Source organism: Lissotriton helveticus, chromosome 4_1, assembly GCF_964261635.1.
Source record: "Lissotriton helveticus chromosome 4_1, aLisHel1.1, whole genome shotgun sequence".
Classification (NCBI taxonomy): Eukaryota; Metazoa; Chordata; class Amphibia; order Caudata; family Salamandridae; genus Lissotriton; species Lissotriton helveticus.
This window is the reverse complement of record NC_136063.1, coordinates 1596495825-1596520191: the sequence shown is the minus strand read 5'-3', so window position 1 is coordinate 1596520191 and position 24367 is coordinate 1596495825.

Sequence of the window (24367 nt, the reverse complement as noted above, 5' to 3'; positions counted from 1 at the left end):
GGAGCGTCGCCACACTGCTTTTCAGCAGTAAAAAATGAAAAATAAAATGATAATAACAAAGGTTATTATTATTTTATTTTTCCTCACTCAGTTCCTGCAGCCGAGAGCGGGGCTGTCCATTCTGACACCACACAGCTGCAGGAAGGAGGAGGAGTGGTGGCACTGCTTCAAGTGCGCATGACAGTTTTGTCGACCATCTAAGCCCGGCCAAACCATCATGCACACTTCGATCCCTCCACCTGAGCTGTGATGTACAGCTGGGTACATAGCAAGCACAGGGTCGTAGTCCCTTAGTGAGTGCCTAACTAGGGCGCTCACACCAATCAGGGCGCTGCTGTCATGCTGGGTCATACCTGCATGAGACAAGCATCTGGTATTGGCTTAGGAGAACCTGTGGCATGCCTGAAGTCGAGAAGCAGGGGCCAGAAAAACACCGATGCTACAGATGGCAAATACACATTTTTTAACTTCTTTTCACTGCACCACCCTTCTGCGCTGCCTCCCCAGTGCTGCCCCATCACTTTAATGCCCCAGCAACCACCACTGATGTTAAATGAGGAAAAACATGGTTCCTCTGGATTGATAAGATACCTTTGTAATAAAGGAGGCAAAATTGCAATATTTTAGAGGGTACCTCAATGACAGAGGGCAAAAGAAACACTAACACAGGAGAATTCATGTAACATTTTTATACATTTTTGGACCAAAAGCAATATAAACATAATTTGAAAATCAAAAAACATTAGTGCATTGTGTCCCAAGTGAGAACGGGAACGCAAAGTTAAGTGACAGTGTGAATTTCTATATACGAAGTTTCCACAATTTTTTAAGTCGACCATTAACAAGAATAATCTCTATGTAGACAGCAGCAACATGCAATGACATGCGCTGTGTAATGGTTCGCTTCTTCTGTGAGTCTACGGCGTTTCGACCCTATAGTCAGTGTAGGGTCTCTTCAGGACTAACGATGAAGGGACATCTGAGGATGTAACTGGGCAGTCTCGTGAATTGTGTGCCACATGTGGAAAAATAGAAAAAAATAAGTTACTCACATGAGAACCCGTCCGGGTACTCAATATGAGGAAAAACTGCCAGTAAAATGTTTGGAATGTGGCCAGATGGGCTCAGGGCGTACTTCGCTATAGCCGTAGCAGGGGAAATCCCTTTGGTAAATGTTAACCAGTGACAATGCACTGTAACCAGAATGTAGATAAATATCCTGCGGGACTGCGCTCTGCCTTTTCGAGTAGCAAGGCTGCCTCCATCAGCCTTGTGAGGTACAGTGACCTGATGTTAAGGCATCCATTGTTAAATATAAAAATAATAAAGGTGACTTTTGATGAATTAGGTGGGAAATTATGTGTGTTTGCTAAACAACGCAGCTGGCACTGGGCTAAAAATGTGTTCAGGTACGATAAACAGACAGTCGCTTTATTTTCTTTTTCTTTTATTTAGTACACCTAGCATAAGACCATGGGTACTGGGTTCTTAGACTCAAGCTATTGCTTTTGGAGTCTTCCGTCTTCCTTCAGCGCACGTTCGCTGTAATTTTGGAACATGCCCGAAACATCCAGGTAGTGTTCTCAGCTTGTCTCTTGATCCGAGGGCACACCTTTTAGCTTTCCTCTATGCCTCACTTCGATTCAAGGTACATGAGTCGGTTCTCCCCCATAAGCTCTTGAGCTAGAGCCATACAGTGTATTACCGATGTACAATGAGCCACCTTTAGGTTTTTTACAAACGCACGCCTGGGGGATAATGCAGTACCTCAAATAATGGTCATTTATCGCACTAACGGGAGAATATGTTGTGTCACACTGCGAATAACTTGATCTGTAATGATTGTTTCGTGTTTCATCTTCTCCCCGACTTTGGCCGTCTAAGTACACAAAAAGGTATACTGTAGCCATTTGTGTTCGTTTAGCCTTAGACCTAAATTTGTGTCTTTTTTCGAGTCCTAGTGGAAACTAGTAATACGAACCACATTCATATTAACGTCTGTTCTCTTCCATGCAGGCTGGAACTAGTTGGACATATATTTGACTATTTCAATAACTTCAGAAAGTAATTATATACGTCGATTTTGGCAGCAATTTTCGATAGGTAAGGGGACCCCCCGCTACCTATGCTAACAATAGAGCACATCTAAAATAATCCGACATCTAACACATGTTATACTAGTTTTCAGATATTGAATACCCTCTAAGTACACCTCATGACAAGTATTGACCGTCCCCCCGCGACGAACATGTTAGCTGATTACTGAATAGCCCTTACAATTATAAATAGGTAATATACTACCCTTTACCGCATATAAATGGTCATTCCACTCTACAGTATATAGTCCTAATGTTGTTTATCCCATCTACAGACTACTACGTAGCAGTATATACCATCCACCTTTTGGATATCGCTTACCCACCATTTGGACTAAAAAATGTGACTTCTTTCAAAATAAGTAGGTATTAGTTGACAAAACACTGTTAGGTGGAGGTTCGTTTGAATCACTTTTTTCTTTAATTCTTTCGGACTTTTGCACAGGCATGAGGAGAATTTCTGTCCTCTTTTTCCTTCCCTCTTTCTTTTTACTTTTTAACTGAACTAAAGGACACCCTTCTATATCTGGGCACAACCGTGATTATCCATAGCGCACCTATATAGTCACTCTAAGTATTTCGTCTATACAGAGTCTCTCTACAGGCATCGTTTAGCGAGCCTGATTTCTAGCACAGCAGCATTTAAACAAAAGACAAACATAAATTGAAGATGTTTGATTAATAGGATGCAACAGACAATGTAAAATGTATATGTAACTTATAGCACATATATTTCTTTTTAAATTTCAGATATAAAAGACCCCCTGGTTTTAATCATGTTTGTATTAGTCTGTGTTTAATGTTGGCCCTGATGAAGGTGATATAACCAAGCTCACCGAAACGTACTTAGGCCAGTGTCACCTGAGACCCGTGTATAACAAGATTATAAGAAGAGACAAACTCAAGAAAAACTGACTTATGAATTTGGAACAAACAAAAAACAGGGCACTCAAATTGCTAAGAAACACTTGGGATCTCAGATGTATTGTTGTTTTTTGTATGTACCTTTGTTGCATTTTGTTACTATTGAGAGTGTGTTAGATTAGGAATGAATGATGAAGAATGTATGAGGCTTTTGGATAGCATCTTTATTGTTGTGGGGTCTGTATTAACCTTTTTTCACTTACTAAAATATTTATAAAATATAAAAAAATGATGAATTGTTAACCTGAACTTAAATGTTAAATAAAAATAAATAATGTACTAAAGTACTCCATGTTTATGTGAATATTTCCATACTGGTTGCATCTCTATAGAAATGTCTTAGATTAACTTTCAGTTGTGAATAAGATATAGGTCAGTTCAGAGGTTCTACTTTTCAGTAAATGTTAACCAGTGACAATGCACTGTAAACAGAATGTAGATAAATATCCTGCGGGACAGCGCTCTGCCTTTTCGAGTAGCAAGGCTGCCTCCATCAGCCTTGTGAGGTACAGTGACCTGATGTTAATGCATCCATTGTTAAATATAAAAAAAATAAAGGTGACTTTTGATGAATTAGGTGGGAAATTATGTGTGTTTGCTAAACAATGCAGCTGGCACTGGGCTAAAAATGTTTAGAACAAATGAAATCCTTGAACTAATTTATCAGGTAGTACAAAAATCCTTTGAACTCCATTTTTCATGACTATATTAATTCCGGGAGCAGAATCAGGGGCTACTCGATTGGTTACGCATTGTGTAGTTGTACTGGATTCACTATTATTCACTATTAAGCACATTGGTTTGATAAGTAGAAGGAAAGGTTAATTTAAGTATCAGAGATTAAAATTGCTTGTTTTTGTCTAGTGGTTTCTAGCTCAGTCTGAATTTTAGAAATAGCCTGTGCTATTACTTGTAACATATTGTTGTCAGAATCCATGATAGGTAGGCTATGTGGCCTAGCTAATTTTCGGGAACAGACGTCAAAGGAGTAACCCCAAGAGGAAGTAACCAACAATCGCCCACCTGTTCCAACTGACGTACAGAAAATTAACACATTGGTTAGAAACACTCGGAAAATGGAGTAAGAGAAAAGATTTCAGATACACTGGTCTGTCTGGAAACCACTGATCTGCAACCTTACAAAGAACAAAGACAGTGAATCAATGTAAGACTGGTAATAACCAACAAACACTCAATAGATCACACAAGACACATTTACAGCTAACCTCTCACTTATTGAGGGAATACTGTGACTAGCCCCAACCCTACAAAGAAGCAAGCCTGAATTCACATCTGCTCAGAAGGGAAGCCAAGACTACAGATATGGAATGAAGGCAGCACGCTGATCCTGGAATGCAGCTATAGCAGTAGGAGATTGGAAGAAGTTAACAGCAACTAAGCAGGTATTCTGGAAGCAAGCTTCACAGAGGTATGAGAGCAAATGTGAGTACATAAGAATAATTGTTGGCAGATAACCTAAAGAGTGAGTGCAAGAGAAATAGAAGACAAAAAAGGCAACAGGAAATGGGAGAGGTGCTAAAAAACCAAAAATGTGAGTATGCAGAGAACTACTGACAAAAATTGAAAGCTAAGTAATCTGAAACAACTGTGAGATGTTGCCAGCATGTACCCAGTGCCTGTGCTGATCTTGTATAGTTGCTGACCCAGAAGTCCCACTCACAAACTGGAAGTGAGGTAACCCCCAGTACTAAACTAACTTGCACATTACCACCCTGCCCAGCAGGACCTTTTCTTAACTTAAAGGAGTGTCTAAACCTTGCATGCCTGTGTAAAGGTGCTGTGCTTTTGGGCTCATTTTTATGATTCATGACACCCTAATGCTCATGATTTGTGTAGTACTGAAGGAGGAAATCATGGGCCATAGTGTCAGATGTAGTGGACAAATCAAAAACAACCAGTGTACTGGCATGACCCTGGTCTCTACATGTGGACAACTCTTTCAAAGATGGTGGTTTTATTTCATCTGCTTGGATGAAATGTTGGCTGATGCTAAACAGAGGAGAACATTTGATCTAAGGTGAGATTACAGCTGAAATCACTTTGTATATCTGAGGACCATAGCTTGTTCAGATTTTTAGGACTGACTATGGCGTCTTCGACATTTTGGAGAGCCACTAAACCATAAATAGTGTTATTGGCAAGACTGGTGAGTAATTATGGAAATATTGGCAAGCTTAGCTTAGTCATTTTGCTCTGCCATGTGCCCATTAAAGACAAGGAGGAATGTTCAGATTTTAGTCACTGCAACGTCAGCATAGGAGGCAATTTATGTACACCAGGGTGTTCATTTTAGACTTGCCACCTTTTTTTGCTCACCTCCATAGAAAAACGATGGACAGCCTGGTAAAATCTGGCCAAGGTGACAACCCTAGTTCACTTCTTTTTTGGAAGCATGGTAATGTTTGAATAGGTGCACAGAGGATTGAGAGAGGTGGGAATTGTTCATCATTTAACAAAGTGATCTCAAGCAAGAGTCCCAAGGATGTTTGTCACCTGAGGTGAAGGGATATCTGACCACCCAATTACAGCTCCTCTTGAAGAGGTTCCATTTTGTTATTGGACACCACCATTATACATGAGGTGCCTTTGCATCTATCTATAATTGCACAGAAATGTCCCTGGTGTATGCTTGCTGATTTGAAACATAACATCAAGCCATTGCACAGTTACTTAAACAGAGCAGAATCGACAGTCTTCAGTTGAATTTGAGCGTTCTCTAAAAGCAGTTTACATTTCTGATACACGCCTGGAATTAACTTTCCTTAACTCTCAGAAAGGCATGCCTATTCTCTTTTATGACGGCATCTGTGGCAATATCACATGAGATGCTTAGGGGCTGATTGCGATGCGGCCCGTAAAGGCTATGACCTGCGGTTGGAGCCTTCAGGGCCTCATCGTAATGGGCCGCTTGGTTTCCGACTGCCTCATTATGACGGAGGCAGCCAGAAAGGAAACCGTCCGGTCATTCCAGCTAGCTTCAGAGAGCCCGTCCGCCAGTCGGAAGCATGTTGGTAATCTCAAGGGCGTGCCTTTCCACCCTTGAGATTACAATGCACAGTCTACGGCATGGATTCCATGCCGGCCTGTCTGACATGGAAACCATGTCAGAGAGTGTGTTTGGGGACCCCCCAGCAGGGCCCCTTTGGTGCACGGCCTCCAGTTGGAGGCCGAGGGGATACTAAAGGCGCCCCCATATTGATCCCTGCACCTTGAGGTGCCTGCCACGGGGTGCAAGGATGAACCACACCTCGCATTTCACTATGAGAGCATGCATTACAGCCAGTTTACGGCCGTAATGCATGCTCCCATAGTGAAATACAGGAATGCGACCAAACAGTGTTCAGCTGCATCCTATTGAGCTGGTTGGGACCGCCGACCGGGTGTTGGTCGGTCCTAGGACCGAGTCGGTGTCTCAGGCGTAAGGAATTCCGCCGACATCTAAATCAGGCCATTAATAGTTGTAAAAAAACAAATGTTGACAATGGCCACAATCAGAAAGAACATACATATTTGTATTGTTGATTAATCAAAAACGGTAATTAATGTTATGAAATAAGTACAAAATTGAAGAACTAAGTTGGGGCAAAAAAAATAATGAATCAAGACAACTTTATAAAGAAAATATAAACATAAACATAAGCAGTATTACACTGATTTTTTTTTAAACCTGTCTGGCTCCTAAAGTTGGCTCTGTTTACAACCCTTTGAGTTAAAATCAGTTAAATGCCATTGCACACAATGTTCCAGTAATATACATAGTCAAAAGTAAATACATTTGCATGAGTTCCCATGCACATCGATTTATATTTCTCATATACTATAGTCAAATATATACTCTCTGTAATACAGTAAGAAATAAGAAAAAGATAACTAATACAAGTCAGTTCCTTCTTGACCTCTTTTCTGACAAATGTACTGTTATGTTATGTTATTTATTTTTATATCGCGCACAGATACTCATGAGTGTCGCGGTGCGGAGCCAGCGAGGGGTGAGAAAGTAGAGCCCTAGGCAAAGAGATGTGTTTTCAGGAGCTTTCTAAAAGTCAGTGGATCTTTAATGTTCCAAAGCCCAAAAGGAAGGCCGTTCCAGGCTACGGCCGCTTTCCGAGGTGCCACCTAACCTCTGGCATTTAAAACGAGGAACCAAAGCCAGAAGCTGAGACGAGGATTGCAATTGTCTCACAGGGACATAGAAAGCAAAACATTTTTGCAGGTAAATAGGTCCTTGGCCATAAAGTGCATGATGGGCAATGATTAGTGATTTAAACTTCACCCTTGCCATCACGGCCAGCCAGTGTAGTGAGCGCAGATGGTGGCTCACACTACTTTTGAAAGGCAAGTCAAGAAGAAGTCTGGCCGCCGCACTCTGGACCACCTGCAGTTTTTTCAGCAGGTAGCCAGGAATCCCCACATAGAGCGCATTAGCGTAGTCCAGCCAGGAAAGAATGAGGGCACAATTAACTGTCTCTTTTGCCGCCCTAGGCAAAAGGGGTAAACATTTCATAAGGGTTTTGAGAAGGCCGAAACTCGAGCTTTTTTAAATTGCGTGTGAAATGCAAGGTTCTCCTCAAACCAGACCCCCAAATTCTTTACGAGCTTCCCGATAGATGTTGGGAGAGGGGAACCTATTGGCCAGAGGGAGTCCCTAAATTTAGGGGTAAAGTTCCTGAAGAGAAGGCTCTCTGACTTCTCATCATTGCATTTAAGTTGCGCGAAGGCCAGCCATTTAAAAATGGAAGACAAGCAGTGTTTCTCTGGGGAGACTGAGCCCATATTCTTCTTCCAAGTAAAAAGAAGCTGGGTATCATCCGCGTAGAACATACTCTTTGCTCCCAGTTCTTCTGCCAAGTAGATCAGTGGTGTAACATAAAGGTTAAAGAGAAGGGGGCTAAGGGAGGACCCTTGGGGGACCCCTGTGATCACTGTCTGGGGAGCAGAAGAGGCCAGCGGAAGCCAGACCTGTTGGACCCGTCCGTCTGGGAAGGACTTGATCCAGCCCCAAACTGAGCCCGAGACCCCAATCTTGGTGAGTCGCGTGAGAAGCCGTGAGTGCAGGACTTTGTCAAACGCCACCGATAGGTCAAGCAAAATCAAAGTCGCCCTACCACCAGCATCCAGACACTCCCGAACGGCTTTCGTTACCTCAACCAAGGCTGATTCGGTGCTGTGAGCGGCCCTAGAACCTGACTGTGCCGGATGCAAGAGGCCTCCGCTTTCCACAAACTCAGTGAGTTGTTTAGTCACTATCTTCTCACAGACCTTCGCTAAACTGGGTAAGAGGGAAATAGGGCGGTAGTTCCCTAAGCTAAGGGGGTCTAAGGAGGGCTTCTAAGTGGGAGAATCTTGGCCTGTTTTCAGGCAGCCGGGACGCAAGCTTTCTGCAGGGACAGATTGATAATACCGTCTGCATCCATCCATTCTCCTGTAACTCTGTTAGCCACCTCTCTACCCTGTCACTATTCTCACCTGCCCCCTCTTCTGGCATTTGTACGGTTTGCTACGTGTCTTGCATGTGGTGCATTCATGGACAAATTGTAAGGGTGCCTTGTGCTACTTGCAAATGTCCTGTACTCCTCTAACAGTACCTGTGCTGTCTTCGTGAACATTCCAGATCCAAAGTTATGTTGGGCACCTCATATCATTGTGCATTTTATTTATTTTATTTCCTCTTTTTTGCATTTGCAGAGCACAGTACCTACCATAAGTCACCTTGCTGCTGTTTTTCCCAACTATGGATAGAAATCATAGCACGACTGAGAACTCAACAGTTATATGGGCGGATCGAAGCCAAGTTGTATTAACGTCTTTATTATCAGTTGCAACCTTGAGAACACAGAAGAAGTAGGTAATTGTATAGTAAAAGAATAAAGTCAATGTTGTGTTGGTCAGTGAGTGCAAGAATGATCCAATTTTACCTCTGAGAAGGTAAATGTCGCACACCATGTCCATGGGAAGCTCATTGCTAAGCAGAACACTACCAGCGACCCCTGCAACCACACCACACATACTGATGTTGGCATCATCACTATAGAGAACAACGCCAGCAGTCGTTCGGACTCCCTGTAACCCTTCCACACTAAGCACCGCTACTTGGGCTTCTGCTCAGGTTTCCATATGCGGAGCACCACAGATTGACAGGGAGACAGATTGCTGTACATCTCATCCCGCAGATTTACAATATCATATATCTCTTGCTCCCATGCCTTAGCACCATACCTCAGTCTGCACCACCTGCTAACCTTAAGGCCTTATGAAAGAAAAAAGCCATATTTTCTTTGGCCTTTCTGTATTGTGACAAGGAGATGGGGACGCTGGTTGAGCAGACTGGCAGCATTAAGGCTTAGAGGACACCAAGTGGCTGCAGCAAGAAGCCACAATAACAGGATATGTAATTGTTAGAATTGGGGGTCTCTAGTTGGCACAGGTAGGTACTTGTGACAAGTAGGGACCCTCTCCTCTAGTCAGGGTAAGGGGGTACACTCCCAAGATAACCCCTGCTCACCCCCTTGGTAGCTTGGCACGAGCAGTTAGGCCTATCTCAGAGGCAGCGTGTAAAGCATTTGTGAACACATACAGTAACTAAATGACAACACTACAAATGAACACCACACAGGTATTATATAAAAAATAGTTAGCTTTTATATAAAGACTTAGCACAAGACCAAATAACGACAAAAATAATCCACAATACTATTAGCAATAAAGAGTTCTTGTTAAAATGCTTGGTTTTAGAGTTCTGTGCGATTCGTACTCTTTGTCCGGCTCTCACGGCAATCAAATTAACACAAAGAGTCTAACAAGCGCAGCGGACGCTTCGGTCCGGTGCGTTCAGGATGTTTGTTCGAGGCGTACACAGTGCAAAAAGAAGGCGATGCCCGGTGCGTTGTCGGCCAGTCATGGTGCGAGCTCCGGCTCGTTGATGTCGTCTGTATGAGTCGCAGAGCGGGGAGCCACGTTGATTGAGGCGGACGGTGCGGGATGTGGTGCGTTCAGCTTGCGTTGCGGCGTACGAGCCGTACTGCGGGAGCTGCATTGTTCAGTCTGTGATGCGGTGCAAGGCGGTGCGATGCAGAGGTTCGAAGCGTACCCCTCTCCAGGTGCGATCGGCAGACTCGAACTCAGCTGCAGTGTATGTGTCGTTCCGACCAGGGCAATTCGTTGCAGCGAAGCATTTTACGATGCGTTGTCAGCCTGTCACGGTGCGAGCTACGGCTCAGGGACGTAGCTGGTATGAGTCTTTTGAGCAGAGAGCCGTGTTGATTGAGGCGGACGGTGCTGGATACGATGCTTTGCAGGATACGAGTCGATCGTACGAGGCGTACACAGCTCCCGGCCTCGGTAACTATGGAAAACAGCGTTTCCCACAGCTCTCTTCGAGGCGGATGAAGTCCACTGGTCCTGGGACTTCGTTCAGGGGGCAAGCTCGCTTCCAAGCCCTTGGAGATCTTTTGGCACAGGTTGAAAATGAAGTCTTTCCGTTTTTCTTCTCTCCTTCAGCAGCAAGGCAACCACTGCAGGCCAATCCCCCAGGTCAGGGACAGTATTCCTCCTTCAGCTTTCCCAGTTCCTTCTCCTCAGGCAGAGGTTTCTTCCTGTCAAATCTGGATCTGATTTCTTGGGAACAGGGTCCCAATACTTATACCCCTAAATCCTTTGCTCCGCTGGGGTAGAGGGGCCTTTGCCCAGCTCCGCTGGGGTAGAGGGGCCTTTGCCCAGCCAAAACCAGCTCTTGAGCACTTTGTGGACATGACTCTGACTTTTCATTCAGGGAGCAGGCTAGAGACATCAGACTCTCCACAGGAGGTGGAGCCAGCATTGTGGTGAAGAGGCACAGTCCTATTCAGAGCCCAGGTGCACTCCTCCCACCCATCTGGATGTAAATCTCTCTATTCACCACCAGGCTACCTAGACCTGCTCTCTGGAATTCCCCAGCCCTGTCACTCACAGAAACCAGACAGCAGATACACATCCTAGCAGAGGCGGGCTGAAATGGTTAGGCAAGCAAATACCTACTTTCGAAAAGTGGTATTTGCAAACACAGAATATTAAAATAAACTTTACTAAAAGATGTATTTTATTATTATGAGGTCAGGCATACTAAACTCGAATTTCTACCATGTTCCCTGAGTCTGTTAGGATTATAGAATGTAACAATTCTAACAGCCCATTCTGGCCTATGAGAACAGTTAGCCTTGCAATAGTGAAAAACGAAAATGGCTGTAATTCACTATTAGGACATGCCACACAAATCAGGGCTTGTCCTACCTTATACTTACAATGCACCCTGCCCTTGGGCCCACCATAGGGGTGACTAACATGAAGGTAAGGGAAGGTTTATGGACTGGCAAGTGGGTGCCCAGTCAGCATCACAGTACCAAACTGCACGCAGGCTCTGCAATGGCAGACCTTAGACACATTTTACAGGGCTGCTTCTATGGGTGGCACAACCAGTGCTGCAAGCCCACCAGCAGCATTTGGATTTACAAGCCCTGGGCACTCCTGATGCACTGTACTAGGGTCTGACAGTAAATCCAATAAGCCAATGATGGAATCCAATCAATTTAGCAATTTACACAGGGAGCACTTGCACTGTGGCACTGGTTGGCAGTGGCACAGTGCTCTGAGCAGCCAACACCGGCGAAAACATATGAGGCACAGCAACAAAAAGTGGAAGGGAGACTCCCGTCAAGGTGCCAGGTCTAACAGTAATAACTTAATATTGAACAAGAGGATGGAAGGTCATTTTCAGATACTTTGGGAATGATTATTCTGGACCACTATGGAAGGCAATTATTTCTATTATATAAAGGGTTATTTCAGAATATTTTCATATAACAATTTCGAGGATCCATCTTCATTGCATTCATCACCTTCTGCACTTGATTCACTTGGCTTACTCTTTCATTACATGATCCTAGTGGTTGGGTTTGCTAGTCCCTTGACTTTTTTTCCTTGTCTCATAATTTGATCATCTTGTGCCTTCTGTTCGTTTGCCTTGTAAGAGAAACTTGTTATGCTTGGTTGCTTTTTCCTGTATTTGCTGCACCATTTGTCCTTGTCTGCTTGCTAGTCCATGACTGCAAAAGATTATTTTAATACCTTTACCTAGCATCTCTCTACTGTCTATTCGAAAACTCGGGAGGGTGGAGGTGTGGCTATTAACGTAGGTTATCCTTTCTCCAGAAAGAAGAACAAAAGTGTGACCTGCAATTAATGCCCCCCGAATACTTGGGACTGATCAGAGATATTAAACTAACTCGTTTAGCCCTTTGCCTGGTAGAATACGTTTTACCAGAATCATTATGATGATCTATTTGAAGTTTCCATTAAAAAGCTTTAGAATGAAGAATTACTTGAGGGCTTGATGTAATATGTCATGTCTTGGTTAAAATTGAGTGCAAAATGCTTGTCGGATCCTCCAAATGTCCGTCATTTGAGAACAAGAAAATTGAGTGTACAATGATACTCCCATCCCCTCTCCACAAAAAGTAAGTATGTACCCTGCAATCACAAGGGTCTGATCAAGCAAAGCTATAATCACCGGAGATCATCAATACAGAATCCCACAGCCAGACATATTCTCAAAATCTATTGTAATTGCACACTGAAAACAAGCTCTCATTGTGCGAATTGTGCAGAAGTTGCTTATTATTCACAGTTTGCCTCATGGTCTCTCACAGTCAACATGGGATCCCACAGCCTTCATATACGAACTAAAATTTAGCAACTAAACACAGCCTGAAAAAGATGCACTTGCTTTACACAGCCAGAACTTGCTACAAACCTACAACACCCGCAGCGAAACTGGATGAAGAGATACAGAAATATGTGTAAATAATAGTGTTTATGAGCAAAGCACACACGTGATTCTACTGAAAATATGTACGGTCTTATTTGCATATTTTATAATTTATTACAGAACTTTAATCCGAGGCACTATATTAGAGGAAATCAACACAGCAATTCTGGACTAGTTATCAAACGTCAAGGTTCTTATGCCTTGTTGAGAACGTAGCCATATTTCTGTAGCTATTCCTTAAAAAATGAACTAGTGAACGAGGAAAAGAGCCATTAACATGCATGAAGGCCTGTGGGATAAGAGTGTTATAGAAAATAATTGGGAGGAAGCACACAGTGAGCAGGGAGCAGATATATTGCAAAAGTCAGCAGCATAAGGGCAACCACCACAAGGGGCACTGGTTCAGCGGTTCCTCACACCTAGGGCACAGTCCTTTGACAGCAGCAGCACAGTTCGTTTGGGCACCATCTTCAGAATGGCACAAAATCCGAATTGGGCACAAAACATCTGGCTGGTGGGCAGCTGTGCCTTGGCACAAAGCTTCTTGATGGTGACACAGGCCTGGTCACCCCCACGCTCCTCCTGCTGCCTGCTTGCTCCTGTGCCCGCCTGCCTGCCTGCTGATTGCTCGCTAGGGCGACCCAAACGCCGCTGAGTCGCCGGCCCGCACCAGACTTTCCCGCCGCTGCCTCCCTGCGGCCCGCCCCCCGCCAGCCCATTGGCCGCCACCCAGCTGACCCTCCCTCCCGGCTACCTTATTAAGGAGACCTCTCCTCCACCTCGGGAGCGACCGCTGTGCCTTACGCAGGCCTGGTCGCCCCCACGCTCCTCCTGCTGCCTGCTTGCTCCTGTGCCCGCCTGCCTGCCTGCTGATTGCTCGCTAGGGCGACCCAGCTGCCCGCCCGCACCAGACTTTCCCGCCGCTGCCTCCCTGCGGCACCGTCCCCCGCCAGCCCATTGGCCTCCACCCAGCTGACCCTCCCTCCCGGCTACCTTCTTACGTCACCCCCACGCACACGCAGCGTTGAAGCGCAGCGGGCGCGCCGATTGAGCACTGAAGGCGCGCCAAAGGCAAGCCACTCTGCGCCCGTCCGCGCCTGGACCGCGCCCAGTGCCAGGACCCCTGCACCCCGCCGATGCGAGACCACCCGACAGACCTACAACGCCGCTGCCCTCAACACACTCAATGCCGGCCGGAACCCCGCCTGCTGCCGGGCCACCCCGAGACCCATCCACGGACCCTTCACCTGCAAGGCCTGCAAGTTCACCTGCCTCCAAACCTGCACCGCACCCACCAAGCCAAGCACCAGCAAGACACACCTCAAGTGCATCCTGCTCAACACCCGCTCCATCCACAGACACGCCATCGAACTCTGGAACCTGCTCGACACAACTTCACCAGACGTCGGCTTCCTCACGGAAACCTGGATGAACGCCTCCTCTGCACCCGACATCGCCATCCCAGACGGATACAAGATCACCCGGAGGGACCGCATCAACCAGACCGGAGGAGGCATCACCATCGTACACAAGAACACCATCCGCATCACTACCGACTCCAGAGAGACCTCCGATCCTCAGCCCAACTCCTCCTAGTTGTGCCCCGCTTCCGGAAAAAGAAACAGGGTGGCTCGAAATTTTCCTTTCTTGCCCCCTTGTTTTGGAACTCTCTCCCTTTTTACCTTAGGTCCCTCACTGATTATTCCGCTTTTCGCAAAGCCTTGAAGACCTTTCTATTCCCTCATACTCTTCCCTAGGTTTTGTCCAGTTTCCAGCCGCTGCCTCAGTGACTGTCCCTGCTCAGTGGGCTGCCTTCGACTTTAGCGCCAAGAAACCGTTTAGGTGTATGTCGCGCTTAATAAATATTTTAAACTTTTAAACTTAAACTTAAACGACACCTTCTCCGCCGCAGAGCACCTCCACTTCCAGATCCACGCCGACCCAAAGACGACGCTCAGAGGCAACCTCGTCTACAGACCCCCAGGACCACGCACACAATTCAGCGAGGACATCACGGACTTCATCAGCCCGCACGCCCTCCCCTCCGCTGACTACATCCTCCTAGGGGACCTCAACTTCCACCTGGAGAACAACAAGGACTGCAACACCGCCGCCCTGCTGGACAACCTCGCCAACATCGGTTTCAAGCAACTGGTCAACACCCCCACCCACTACGCCGGCCACACGCTTGATCCCGTCTTCTCCTCGAGCAAGCACATCACCTTCAGCCACGCCACCGGACTCCACTGGACCGACCACAGCTGCGTCCACTTCAGCTTCAGAAGAACCACGACCCACCCCTACCCGCAACAGGTTCCTCACAGGAGCTGGAGCAAGATCACCGCCGAGCAGCTCACCACCTCCCTCAGCCAGAACCCACCCGCCAGCACAACGGACCCCAACGAAGCAGTCCGCAACTTCACACAGTGGCTGACCGCCTACGCCCACGACCTCGCACCACTAAAGAAACCTCCCAGCAGACCCAGAAGCAAGAAGGCCTCCTGGTTCACCGATGAACTCAAGGACTCCAAGAAGAACTGCTGCACCCTCGAGAAAGCCTGGCTACGCGACCAGACCACAGACAACATGACCGCCCTCAAACACGCCACCCGCAAGCACCACCAGCTTATCCGCACCACCAAGAAGAAATCTCTGAAGGAACGACTGGACAACAACTCCCACGACAGCAAGGAACTCTTCAACATCGTCAAGGAGTTTTCCAACCCCAGCACCGGCAACAACGACATCACTCCTTCACAAGATCTCTGCGACTCTCTCGCCTCGTTCTTCCACAGCAAGATCGCCGACATCCACAACAGCTTCAACGCACCATCCACGCACCCTACCGTCGAACCAACGCCCCCCACCGTCACCCTCCGCACCTGGACCAAGGTGACCAAGGAAGACACAGCCCGCACGATGAGCACCGTCCACTCCGGATCTCCAACTGCCCCCTGCCCCCACCACGTCTTCAACAAGGCCGAATCCACCATCGCACCCCAACTCCGGAACATCATCAACACCTCCTTCAACACCGCCACCTTCCCTGAGAGCCGGAAGCATGCCGAGCTCAGCGCCCTACTGAAGAAACCAACAGCGGACCCCACTAACCTCAAGAACTTCCGCCCCATCTCGCTCCTCCCTTTTCCTGCCAAAGTCATCGAGAAGACCGTCAACAGACAGCTTGCCGCCTTCCTCGAGACGAACGGAACCCTCGACCCCTCGCAGTCCGGTTTCAGAGCCAACCACAGCACGAGACCGCCCTCATCGCAGCCACCGACGACATCCGAGCCCTGCTCGACAACGGGGAAACAGCGGCACTCATCCTCCTGGACCTCTCTGCAGCGTTCGACACTGTCTGCCACCGCACCCTAGTTCAACGCCTAAGCAACATCGGTATCCAAGAGAAGGCGCTGGAGTGGATCACCTCGTTCCTCGCCGGAAGAACACAGAGAGTCCACCTCCCCCCGTTTCGATCCGAGGCCACCGAAGTCATCTGCGGAGTCCCGCAAGGTTCCTTGCTCAGCCCCACCCTCTTCAACGTCTACATGAGACCTCTTGCAGCCATCGCACGCCGACGACACACTGCTAATCCACTCCCTCACCAGAGACCCCTACACCGCCAGAACTAGCCTACACGAAGGGATGAAAGACGTCGCCGAATGGATGAAGAACAGCCGCCTGAAACTGAACTCAGACAAGACGGAAGTCCTCATCCTGGGACAATCGCCCTCTGCCTGGGACGACTCCTGGTGGCCCCCCGCCCTGGGCACCACTCCCAAGCCAACAGACCATGCATGCAACCTGGGCTTCATCCTGGACTCCTCCCTCTCAATGACCAGACAAGTCAACGCCGTCTCCTCATCGTGCTTCAACACCCTACGCATGCTCCGCAAGATCTTCCACTGGATCCCGACCGAAACCAGGAAGACGGTCACCAGCCGACTGGACTACGGAAACACCCTCTACGCCGGAACCACAGCCAAGCTACAGAAAAGACTCCAACGCATCCAGAACGCCTCATCCTGGACATCCCCCGACGCAGCCACATCTCCGGCCACCTGAGGGACCTGCACTGGCTCCCCATCAGCAAGAGGATCACGTTCAGGCTCCCCACCCACGCACACAAGTCTCTCCACGACCTGGGCCCCAAGTACCTCAACGACCGCCTGACCTTCTACACGCCCACGCCGCCGTACCACGCATCCGAAGAGCCAACGCCGGAGGCAGATCCTTCTCCTACCTGGCGGCCAAGACATGGTACTCCCTCCCCGTCCACCTTCGGCTGACCCAGGACCATCTCGCCTTCAGGAGACAACTCAAGACCTGGCTGTTCGAGCAATAGCAGACCCCCTCACCCTAGCGCCTTGAGACCCGTCCGGGTGAGTAGTGCGCTATACAAATGGTATGATTGATTGGTTTAATGAGCCACCTTGAGCACAAGTTTCTTTGGGAGCAGCAGCAATGACAACTATCTGCTTTTCCTCTGTGAACCATCCACACAGTGACTCTGTAGCCAGCAAGCAACAGGGCACACACATTGATCTCCTCAGTAGTCATTTGGCCAGGGGACCTACACGGCTACAGGGGCCAAGCTGCTATTGTGCTATTGTGCCTCAGGCTAGTCACACCTCTGCAGGGTTGGCCGGCTCCATCCTTCTCTCAACATTGGGTTGGTTCCAAGCTGCTTCAGGTCAGAGATTCAGCTTCTTCCAGCAGCATAGTCAGAGTCCACGTCATGTTCTCTAGTCTAGAAGTCTAGAAGCTGGCTATCAGGCTGAAACCGGCTGTGGTTGCACAGCGTCCTTTGAGTATACTGGGGAGGAAACCCTTCTTTGGTTAAAGAGAATTTGCAACAGGAATGACAAGTGAGTCAGTGACTCACACTTTTAGAAGTGTTAAGCAGACAAGGCATGTGGATTCTCTGCTGCACTCGCAGAACTGATTTGGATTTGTTCTGTTTTCATCTGATCTCTCCAGGCTATTCTCCAGTCAGCCTTAGTGCAGAGTGAAGCTCTTTGCAGCAGCCTAGTCTATAGCCTGAATTAACCACAGCAGAGGCTGAAAGATGTGTGAGATTTCTGCACACAGCTCATCAACAACCCCACTGACAGTGATCACGAAAGAGACAAAGGGATGGCTTCAGCTAAAGGGCCATTTGCACCCTTAACAATAGAAAGTGCAATCCCATCCTTCTTCCACTGCCGTCTACCAAATGGCAGTGCTCAGGAAGACTAATCAGCAGCCCCTCTCAGCAAAAGGACCTAATTGATTTTCTAAAGAAGCCCTGACTCCTGTTTCCAATTCTTCACTGTTTTGGGTCTCTTCTCTTCAGCTTTTGGAATGTGAGCAATACACTTCCACTGCCTAGGAAAAATCATCTCTCCTCCAACTTGTGCAACGGAACCCACGACATGCAGTGCAACACAGACAATATACACACACGTGTACCATACACTTGGGATGTTAGGACTAGGACAAGGGTTAGTGCATAAAAGCTCACCTTGACATGCGTGGACCTGTGTCCCCACTCCAGGATCACAGGTAAAAAGATCTGGTCAATACTATGCATCCACAAAATATGGTATCTCACGACTGCTCTACAAGCTAAACTCCTCACAGGGATAGTAGTAGAGGTGGGCGATAAATTCTGCTCCGCCAGCCTAGTTTGCAGAGTTTTGCCCAGCTCTGTGTGAGCTTGTTACTCGGAGTTCCAGCAAAAATTCACCAACGGCCGTGTGATGGGGATTTTTCTCCTGCGTGGCTCACCAAAGCTAATTTGATGAGCGAGAACTGGCATGCCCCAGCGTGATTTTTGGGTGCTAGGATGGCACCCATCGAGATTTTCTCAATGGAGGTAATCGCAGGCAGTCACAACCATTCGCAAAGAGAAAGCTGCGGTTCGAGTAGAAAATCTACTTGAGCGGCAGCAAAGAAGAACAGCCATCTGGCTTGCCGCATGGTGCGCTTTGCGCTGACCTTGCAGTGCGGAACACGTTCCCGGTGCTAAAAATCAGTGCGGCATGAGGATTCCACCCTTCTTGTGGAACTCCGTGGAATCTTGCTGAGTTTTTATGTAACTCCACGGAATTCCACAGTGAAACTCATCCCTAGATGGTAGTCCACCGTCAGAAAAATGAGAGAATTCTTGGTGTGCCCCTCCAAGTCACAATACAGCCCCAAGTCCTCTCTCATGTCAACGAAAAGGCCTAGTGGTCCACGCACATGAAAGATTACCATGAGCTGGGACCAAAATTTAAAACTAGGATACCAGAGACTGTTAGTCAGGTACTCGGGAAAGGGGGGGGCACGCCTATACACTATGCAAGAGACATCCCAGTCGCAATGCTACAAAATCGTACATTGACACAGCATGATCTGTCTTCCAGAATAGGGAGCTTCATACAGCCCTGACTCATCTCTTGCCTCCAACCATGAGCGGGATTTAAGTGGTCTTCATGATCTACATTTCTCTGCAATTGTAGGTCTTTTTTTTAAAGGAAATGTTCATATTCATCCTCCTCATTGTGGCCCCTTTGGCATGAGTTGCTTCGCTTTTGCTTCCAATATGACTCCCTTTTGATGATGATCCTCTACCACAAAAAAGTGCAACAACTTCGATCTTCCGATTTCTATGAAATAAAAATAATTGTCTTACGCGTTTAGGCATTCAATTCCTAATTGTGGCTTGCCACGATTGGTGAAGTGACTGATTTTTTTGATGATGATAGAAATATGCTTTGATGATTGCCACAGCATGATGTTACACAGTGCTCTAAGAAGCTGTTCAGAATTTCTGCTGAAGCTAACCATTGGCAGGCTTTTATGTTGCTGGATATGCAAATATCTCCAGCCAGTCCCTTCCTTTCTAATGTCCAGAGATCCCCTAAAGCCTGAACTCTCAGGGATGCGCCCTTATTGTTGGAGTGCCAGATCTGATAAGTGAGGGTGGCGGGAGACGCCCACTCCCCCTGCATTGCAGTAGTGCGCAAGTTGATTCACCTCACACTGTTCTTCCACAGGGAGGAATCTAGGGGGGCATCTGGCCTTCAACTCCTCTGTGTTCTGTTCATGTTTGAGCCATTCTGTCTGGGAGAGTACTCATGGGTGCTATCATGTATCTGGGCTGTGCAGCAAGGCAGAGACATGAGGCACCTTCATTTAACACTTAACCATATCACCCTCCAGTGCTGAGTGGGGCAGTGGGACACCCTGCAGTGCACTCTATAGGTGCTCTTTCGCCACTTCTCAGTTATGAATGGTCTTAGTGTGCCATGAAAACGACTAGGCCCGGGCGGTGTCACAGAGCTTCAGAGGTGTTCCTAACGTGCCCTAAAGGGCTAAGATCCACACATATCTCTCCCATTTAAGCATCTTGTAACACCTTTTCTGGTCTAACACTATGCTAATTTCTCAGAATGTCTCATCCGAATTTACAATGATTTTCCATAAAGCCACATGCATGAGCTGTCAAAGTAGTGGATGGAAAGGTGGATATATATTTTTATCATACGATCTCACATTTTGAAAGAGATGTCAACAATCCCATTCAATGAGTTTGGTGCAGATGATTGGTAGTTAATATTCAGTGAGTGTAGGATTTTTGAGTATGCATACGCCTGTCCTTCCAGTCTCTTTGCCTGTCTCCTGGAGATTGTGACAATGGTATGCTCTTTGTGGTGACAATGGCATTGAGAATTTGCAGAAAAAACACTAGTGTGGTACCAGGGGCAGTTTATTTTAGAGAGGGGCGATGGAGTTATATAAACTGTTATTAAAGCAGTATTTCAGTATGGACTACCCAAATACATATTTCTGAATTTGTTCCCCTAATCACAATCCAAGCAGGGTTGGTCCTCATCTAGTGGCCCACCCAGACCCACAGCATTCCCTGAAGCAGATTGAGAAAGAGTGCTGCGGTGAAACACCTGCCCGCTTACACTGTACCTTGAAGGCATAGGCTTCTGCACTCTGGGGCTAGGTACATACTCTAGGTGAGAAGATGGCAAGCACAACCCAGCCTTCATTAAAAAGTCAGTGGCATGACATGCTCACACCATTAATCAATCAATCAATCAATCAATCAATCAATCATGCATTTGTACAGCGCACTACAAGGGTCTCAAGGCGCTAAGGTGTGGGGGAATGCTGCTACTGTTCGAAGAGCCAGGTCTTGAGGAGTTTTCTGAAGGTCAGTAGGTCTTGGGTCTGCCGTAGGCGGATGGGAAGGGTGTTCCATGTCTTGGCGGCAAGGTGGGAGAATGATCTGCTGCCGGTGGTCACTCTTTGGATGCGGGGGACAGTGGCGAGGGCATGGTCGGCGAAGCGGAACGGGTGGGGGTGTAGAAGCTGAGTCGGCTGTTGAGTTATGCTGGTCCGGTGTTGTGGAGTGCTTTGTGTGCGTGGGTGAGGAGCTTGATGTTTATCCTCTTGTTGACGGGGAGCCAATGCAGTTCTCTCAGGTGGAGTGTGATGTGGCTGTGGCGAGGGAAGTCGAGGTCCAGGTGTGCGGAGGCGTTCTGGATGTGTTGGAGCCATTTCAGGAGTTTGGCCGGGGCTCCTGCGTAGAGGGCGTTTCCGTAGTCCAGTCTGCTGCTGACGAGGGCCTGGGTGACCGTCCTTCTCGTCTCGGTGGGAATCCACTTGTAGATCCTGCGGAGCATGCGGAGGGTGTTGAAGCAGAAGGAAGAGACGGAGTTGACCTGTTTTGTCATGGAGAGGGTGGAGTTGAGGATGACCCCTATGTTGCGTGCGTGGTCGGTGGGCGTTGGAGCAGTTCCTAGTGAGGTCGACCACCAGGAGTCATCCCAGGCTGAGGGGTTGGATCAGAGGACGAGGACCTCCGTCTTGTCCGAGTTCAGCTTCAGCCGGCTGTTACTCATCCAGTCGGCGACGCCTTCATTCCCTCGTGGAGGTTGGTTTTGGCGGTGTGGGGTCCTTTGGTGAGGGAGAGAACAGCTGGGTGTCATCGGCATAAGAGATGATGTTGAGGTTGTGCAGTTGGGCGACGTGGGCGAGCGGTGCCATGTAGATGTTGAACAGCGTTGGGCTGAGGGATGAGCCCTGGGGTACGCTGCATATGATCTCGGTGGCTTCGGAGCGGAAGGGGGGAGGCGAACGCTCTGTGTTCTGCCGGAGAGGAAGGAGGTGGTCCAGTCCAGGGCCTTCTCTTGGAACCGTTGTCTAGCAGGGTCCTGAAGTCGTCGGTGGCGGCGATGAGGGAAGTTTCGGTGCTGTGGTTGCTGCGGAACCAGGACTGGCTCGGGTCCAGGATGCTGTTTTCCTCAGGGAATCTGGTCAGTTGTTTGTTGACAGCCTTCTCGATGACCTTCGCCGGGAACGGGAGCAGGGAGATGGGTCGGAAGTTCTTGAGGTCCTTGGGGCCCACCTTGGATTTTATGAGTAAGGCGTTGATTTCAGCGTGCTTCCAGCTCTCCGGTAAGGTTGATGTCTCAAAGGAGATGTTGATGGCTTTCCGGAGATGGGGTGTGATGATGGTGCTGGCTTTGTTGAAGATGTGGTGTGGGCATGGGTCTGATGGGGATCCGGAGTGGACGGAGTTCATGATCTTGATGGTGCCATAGTTGTTGATGTTGGTCCAGGAGGTCAGGCGCTTGGTGCGGGTGGTGGAGGTCTCGTGGTTGCGGGGCCGTAGTGGTGTTGAAGCTGTCGTGGATGTCTACAATCTTGCGGTGGATGAAGGTGGCCAGCGAGTCGCACAGGTGTTGCGAAGGTGGGATGTCGTTGTTGTTGGAGCTGGGGTTGGAGAGTTCCTTCATGATGTTGATGAGCTCTTTTCTGTGTTGTGCGTTGGTGTCTGGGCGGTCTTTGAAGGAGGCTTTTTTGGAGGATTTGATGAGGTGGTGGTGTCTGCGGGTGCGTTCTTGTGGGTTGCGTAGCTTTCCGGTGTTCGTTCAAGAATCCATTTCTTCTCTAGCTATCGGCAGGTTTGCTTGGAGGCCTGGAGGTCTTCGGAGAACCAGCTCGCTTTCTTTCTGGTGTGGCTGTTGAGGGGGTTTCTTGAGCGGGGCAAGGGTGCTGTCGCAGTCGTCGATCCACTGTCTGAGGTTGCGGGCTGTGGCGTCGGGGTCGGTCGGGTCTGCGGGTAGGCTTTGGGCGAGGGTGGTAGTTAGCTGGCCTTCAGTAACTTTGCTCCAGCAGCGGCGTGGTGGAAGTTCGAGTCCCCGAGGAGCATGCAATCCATGGAGGCGAAGGCGTGTGTGCTGATGAAGTCGGCGATGGAGTCGCTGAACTGTGGTCAGGGTCCGGGGGGTCTGTAAACGAGAGTTCCTCTGAGGGTGTCGTTGGGGTCGGTGTGGATCTGGAAGTGCAGGTGTTCGGCGGTGCTGAGGGTGTCATCGGTGTTGGTCGAGATTTTGAGAGTGTTTCTGTGGCAATGGCAATTCCTCCTCCTACTTCGTTGGTGCGGTCCTTGCGGGTGATCTTGTAACCTTCAGGGATGGCTATGGCGATGTAGTGTGCCGAGGAGGGGTTCAGCAAGGTCTCCGTCAGTAAGGCGCCGTCTGGGGTGTTGGTGTCGAGTAGGTCGAATAGATCCCAGAGTTCAACGGCGTGTTTGCAGGCGGAGTGGGAGTTGAGAAGGATGTATCTGAGATGGTTGGGTTCTTTGGTAGGAGGGTTGGCGGGCCAGATGCTGGTGAACTGCAGCTCCAGCAGGAGAAGGGTCCTTGGGTGCGCTTTGGGGCGTCCAGGCCTCAGGTGCGTGATCGTCCGGCGTTGATTGCGTGGAGGACGCTGGCATTGTAGCGGAGACAGGGGTTGTAGAGGTAACGGGGGCCATGGGTTCTGGCACTGGGCAAGGTCCAGGCGCGGACGGGCGCAGATGGGCTTGCCGTAAGTGCGCCTTCGGTGCGCCAGCGGGACGCCCGCTACGTGGTCTCCATTTGAGGGGAGGTGGGAGGGAGGAGTAGCTGGGAGGCGGGAGCGGGGTGGCGAATGGGAGCTCAGGGGGCGGGGCCACAGGGAAGCATCGGCGGGAAAGCGGGTGAGGGACGGCAGGGGGAAGCGAGGGAGAGCCTGGGCACAGAAGAAGGCAAAAGTTAAGGCACACAGGGAGAGGATCAAACTTAGACACACAGGGCGAGAAGCAACGTTAGGCACACAGGAGAGTCTGGTGAAAGAACAAACTAAAGTACAGGCAGCAGTCACAGTCTGGCAGAGCCGTGCAGCAGCGTGGGGAGTGACCTGCCTGCGAGCAGGGTCTGAGGTCGCTCCCCACACCATGAACCACGAACCTGCTGCTTGGCAGGAGGCAACTTCTGTTCAATGCTTTAATAAAACACGGGGGACGATTCACAATGATGTCGCTATGAGTGTATGTGATTTATCGCTGTAGTACACCTGACCCACTGCTGATATCCAGGTGTAATATAGTAGCAGTTCAACAGTAAGTCACATTAAATCTGTGTATATCGAGCCCAGGGTGCTTTGCTGGCTCTATGGCCTCCTGAACATTTTCCTCTTTATGATCTGTTTGTGCAATGGAGTAAAAAATGTTTTCTCCTAA